A 6573-nucleotide genomic window follows, 5' to 3' on the forward strand; every position below is an offset into this window, starting at 1 on the left:
GATTGTCTACAATACGAAATTATATTCTCGAGAAGAAACATCAAAGCAATATTTGTGATTTATAGAATTTGTTGCATGTTATTCTAAAAAAATAAGGAAAAATAAAAAGAAAATTCGTGTTGAAAGCAGCTGACTATTGATTTATAAGTAGGAAAAATCACGAATTTTCAGTGTATAAACCGAAAAATTAAACTTCTAACGTTATAAACAGTAAATATGAACATGTATAATCATACACAACTAATAATTTTTGCAAGGAAGTTTGTTGCACTTGACCTTAAACCGTATCATCCTACAGTAAGCATCATAAAACTATAAATATAATTCAAGTATATGATACACGAAGTTTTTAATTCTTGTTTTTATATTATTGACACGAACAAGTTTCAAAAACTGTGTCGAAGAAAGCGAGAATGAGGTCGGTGTTTAGTATCAGTCATTAATTTTTGTAGAAGTAAGCAGATACTGGTTAGGGTCAAGTCGAAAAATTTAATGTTTTATATCGTTAAGGTTATCTTTAGCTTAGTATCAGACCGCATTAATACAGAAAAATTCTCCTCATATACATTTATTATTATTATTTTAACGTTAAATTTGAGTTTAAATCTGTGTAGAGTAGCATTTTTTTAAAAGTAAATTTTGATAGCTCGGACGTGGAGGGAACTGCTTGTAAATCAATTACTAGTAGACAACTAGGCACGGCGCCATTACTACTGATTCATTAATAGTGGCAAGAAAGTAGGGTGAGGTTTTTCTCTCTAGTTGACAATCTGTAAGGATAATTACTGTAAGCAGTTGTGATTGATACGCGTAAGGAGCTGTCTACTTTATAGGAGTGATGGTTTGCTGCTCCTTTTTTTTTTTTTTATCAACAAACCTTTGCTGTAAACTACACTAGACGATCGCATTACGAAGAGTTAATCAATAAATGTTTTAACTTGTTTATCAACAGAAATGCTTTAAAGTTTATTTCTGATTGAGGTTTTTTTCTTAAAAAAAAAAAAAGGAGAAATACGCCGTTACGATATATGACACGCACTCAGCAATTCTGGTCATTTCAGGTGCTTTACTTTGACACAAAACTCCCATAGAGGTCACAAAATAAACGACATGTCGACTCAACGGGACATCCAATGACAATATTGTTGGAGTGGGTGAAGTTTACGATCCCACCGTTTCTATAAATCACTAGCAGCAGTCAATAATACAATGATATTTTTCATTGAGTGAGAATTTAAGTCGATGGAAAAATGCATTAAAATCGAAGTTAACTTAATCAAATTTCGTAGATTTAACCAATAAATCGCTAAATATTTATACTATAAACGGTTAATAGTTAAATAAGTACATACATGGGTGCAAAAGTAAGTATACAGTTGTTATTATGGGAAAATGCAAGAAAAATATAGAAAAGAAATTTATTTTTATGCATAAATTAAATCACAAATAAGGGAGAGATGATAATAATAATAACGAACATCAAATATCGTTTCTCGGACTCACAACTGTATATACTTCTCACTACCCTTTATAAATTTTAAACAGAAAGAGCAATCTAAACTTATTCCTACTTGATTTATATTATCTAGAAAAAAGTCCTGGGTATAAGAACTAATTAAATACAATTTTTATGAGGCATACATAAATAATCCGGCATTGTAAACCCTTATAATAAATACCCTGTCCCATATGTTACACTATTCGCACGCGAATGACTCAAACAGAATCCAAAAAAAAGGGTAATAAAAACGCAAAAAATTTTAATTGAAGTCACACTAATCGAAATAAGGTCTCAGATTACACAGTGCAAAAGGTTCACGGATAAGTTAGAGTACCGTTTAATCCACAATCTCTTAATAGGGATATTAGTATCATCAACAGACATTCGATTTATCTGCTAGCAAGGGGTTATTATTATTATTTTTTCCTCTTTGCTTGTCTACAACAGCATCTAGATAGAAGCAACTAACTGGCGACAACTTTTGGACGATTAGCTTCATCTGACAGACGACCGAATTACTGTTGACAACTGACTAGCAAGTCCGTGGTGACTCCCTAAAAATGACTGCAAGCTCCCTTATACGTTACCATAAATTCTAGGATAGAGATTACTTAGCTGCAGTAGTAGGGGTGTGCAGTACAACACACGAGATCGCTCGACCGGAAAGGAATTTTTCAAACTGCTAGATTAATCCGCTACAGACGTGACAGAGACAAAGAACTCTTGTATTTTATATGGCTAAATCCTGTAAAAATCGACTTGTTAAGCTTGATGTAAGATTACACTGTCTTATTTTCGTGTAATTTTATTACTTTTGAATTTTTCTCTTTTTTTTTAAAGTCATAGTTGTGCCTACCGAATACTTAAAAACTGCATAAATTCTTCTAAAAGTAGTAAGAAATTTAAGCATTTTTTCGAGTAATTATTCTTAATTACAATCCAATTAAAATAACGCGTTGCATAATCTTCCCAGCAAAAAAGTTTAAAATTGTGTGATGTTGTTGTTATTATTATTATAAAATGGCAAAATTTTTAATATTGAGGAGAGAGGCGAGTTTTATTTTAAAAAATAAATTGAAAATGCTATTAACGAGTAAAATTTTCATTAAGTCCGATCCCACTCGAGATGCGACACGTGACCCGCTATATCTCCCCACCCCCTCGACCTTTAACCACCAAAATTTAATAGCATCAATGCCCTTAATACACAAACCTCCCTGCAAAATTTCAGAAATTTTCGGCCAAAGACACAGCAATTATTAAGCTTCAAAGTGGGTGAAAACAAAATCGTGCCCCCCACACATTCATAAGAAAAAAATCCCCGATTTTTTTGCATTTCTCACGTTTGAAGGTCCTCCGAGTCCAAAAATGTATAATAAATCTGGGAGGAGGTCATTTTTTTTTGTAAAATATAATATATATATGTAATTAAATAATTTTTATAAATTATTTCTTCTCCAAGATAAGTGAATTTTCCACACAAATTTATACATAATTTTTATTTTAAATATTTTATGTATATATAGAGATGTTTTATTTGATGAAACCACTTTATTTTACTTCTACCTGTTGTAAAAATCAATTTATTTATAGAAATATATCCACTGAATTCAATTTAAAACATTGAAATTTGTTTATTTAACTTGCAATAAATTTGTCAGTAGCAAATAAAGTTTACTGTACATCATTGCAGTAACTGAATTTCAGTCTGGAAGGTATTTGACCTTTCAAAAATTAATTATTTATTTTATTTTAAAATATTCTAAATCTTTTTTTAATTAAATTTAATATCATATATAAATAATTTCTCTATTAAAACTTAAAATTTAAAAATTGTTATTCTGTTAGCAGACTTAATTACATAGTTGAACCTGTTCTGCATCTATTCTGTAACTATTAAATTAGTAAAAATGCATAATTTTTGCATAAATTTTTAGGAAAAAAATCAAAGTTTTTTTTGACTGTTTACTAAGCTTTAATAATTATTCAACTATAGTTATTATGTAGCCAATGTCAACCTGTCCTGCTATTGACAGAATTGCAGAGATTGCACAGAAGGGATTTAAATTAGTGAAAATATTTATTTTGTTTTTAATTAAAAAGCACAGTTAATAACTTTTGTCTGTTAATTAAGTGTTAATGAAACCAAATATTTAATTGAATTTAACTTTAATGTTGATTCAGTTGTAGTATTGTCTGCTCCGAGTTGTAAAAACTGCATTGAAGAGACTTAAATTTTGAGTGATTAATGACAAAAATTCAATTAAAAACCATTAAAACCAAAAAAAATGTATGCAGTTTTTGACTTTTAGTAAGATTTTATGATTATTTAACTATATTTATTTAGTTTTAGCCCGTTTTAATGTTGGCAGGAAGTTAATATTGTATGAAACAGACTTAAATATTGGGGTAAAAAATTAAATAAATTTATATTAATAACAGAAGTTTAAGAGCAATAAAAATAATCTCAGTATAAGAATATCGTTTGTACAGTTTATCTCTTGGAATTCTATCGAAATTTTAAGAGATAAACTGTACAGAAGATTAATCCAGTTTAAGTATAGTTAGGGGATTGGCTGGATGATGGGTTTGAAGGAATGTTTGAGCAACATAAAAGCACGTCATCCTCTATTCATTCTCGAGATTTTTATAGCGGAACCAGTTTTATTTTCCTCATCCTTAAAAATTTCAAATCGAGCAAGAGAATGCAATCTTTTTTTTTCATTAATGTATCTAGTTCGATCTAATCTACTATGCTACGACATAAAATTGAATTTTTATACCACTTAGCTGAATTAAAGACACTTTCTAACGTCTTAAAATTCCATTTATTACTATTTCTTATGACTTATTTTACTGGTTTAAGTCAGTTTAGCCATCTTAAATTGGTATAGTGAACCTGTAGTAACTGGAAACTGTTTACTTTTACTATATTGGGTCAACCGGATATAGATCTACTCTTAGGTTAGCACAGATGATAGTGACAGTAGATAGTGTTATAACCCCTTATCTCTATGTAATATCATTATATGTAACTGTACTCGAACTAGTTCGGAATTAAGTTTAAATAATATAAATTACCTGTTGATCATCTATGGTAATTACATGAAGATAAACTCCATCAAGTCAGCTGACGATGATACTGAATTATTCAAATTAAAATTAAAATTGTATAATATATGAATTTTATTTACTAATTAATTCAAATATTACAAATAAAATTACCCTGCTGAACATTTGTTATACTCCTATGATGATAAATAAAATAATATTAGTCAGATAATGATGATGCTGATAATTAATCGAATTATTTAGATTTACTCCGAAAAGTTTAAATAATACTAATAGTTAATATAGACTATTACTATTTCTATTGATCAGTTAAAATTGCCTAATGATCATCTATAAATTTTATAGTAACACCAAGATGATAAACTTGATGCTGAACAGTCATATGATGATGGTAGGAAGCGATATGACGATGCTAAAAAGCAATATGATGATGCTGAAAAGTCATATGACGATGCTAAAAAGCGATATAATGATGCTAAAAAGCAATATGATGATGCTGATGCTTCAACAAAATCTACAGTTATTCAAATTATTTTACGATTTGAATTACAGACTTTGAATAATTGAATTATAAACTTTATAACTCAATTATTAATTAGTTCAAATAATATATAAATAAAGTTATCTATTGATCATCTATGATAACTCCACGATGATAAATGAAACAGTTTAACACAGATAATGATGATGTTTCGATGAAACAATTTAGAATTATTGATAAGTTAATAGTTTTTTCTTTTTGTTCTATTAACCTTAATGATTAAAATGGCGGTTTCCATAACGATGATCTATGGAACAATTTAGCTCCGATGATGATTCGAAACGATATGTCTACTTTCCGGTCGCATGGCGAAATAATTCGCTTCTACCGATGATATAGATAATAATAATGACAACTGATAACACCACTAATGATAATTTCCACGAAAGATTTCGTATAATGATGATTACGACGATGATGACAATCGCTAACCTAATACGTATTTAAATACAATTAGTTAATCGAGTTACGTCATTAATTTAAAGAAAATATGGTGAATTTCGATCAAGCTTTACCAGAAACAGAAAAAAAAAATTCATTATTATTAACGATATAAACTAATTTATGCTAAAAATATAAATAAATATATATATAATAAAAGAAAAATAAATATTATTTTTATTATTTTAAATTGCTTCACGACATAACGATGCTGGCGCGCCTTACGGAGAAAGTTAGCAACTGGTATGCAAAATGAGACGAGACGTAACAGCGCGCGCACAGCTTACGACGTTTTCTCGTACGATTGTCGTCTGCTTCACAACTCACGAGGTTTAACGAACAGGCAGATATAGGAGTGATGACCGCGATTTTTCTTAGAAAATATGACTTTGAGCATTAAATTCTGTTGTGAAAACGGACGGAGATCGTCCCCGAGTGCTTTTTAAACAGAATCTGATTCGATTATTCGCTTAAAAGCTGATAGAAAGGTACATATATATAAGAGGTTGGTACCAAATTTAATTGAGTTATATAAGATTTAAGAATTAAATGCACTTGTTAAGATTAAAATGACGCTAACCTACATTAATCTTCGTTAATTTAAATTAAAATTTTATTTATCATTATTCTTTAATGTAGAAATTTCTGTTTTGTTTAATTTATTACCATTTTTTTCAGTTATTATTTCAAGCTTTTTTTCCTGCATAAACTCTAACTGTACTGTAATTATACTGTACTAATTATACATTATAATTACTGTATAGTTATATAGTATAATTACAGTAATTATAATGTATAACTATAATTGTGTGATTACTGCTATATACCCGTATAACTTATACTCTAGCAGTATAGTGTATATATATATATGATGTACTGGTAACAGTATAGTTATAGGCCTAAATAGCCTGTTAAAGGCTATATACCAGTATAGTTTATACTGCTAACAGTTTAGCATATATACAATAGTTATATAAGTTACCTAACTATATGCACCAACTATATACATTAAGTATAT

Source organism: Centruroides vittatus, unplaced genomic scaffold (assembly GCF_030686945.1).
Source record: "Centruroides vittatus isolate TY-2023 unplaced genomic scaffold, ASM3068694v2 scaffold_576, whole genome shotgun sequence".
Taxonomy (NCBI): Eukaryota; Metazoa; Arthropoda; class Arachnida; order Scorpiones; family Buthidae; genus Centruroides; species Centruroides vittatus.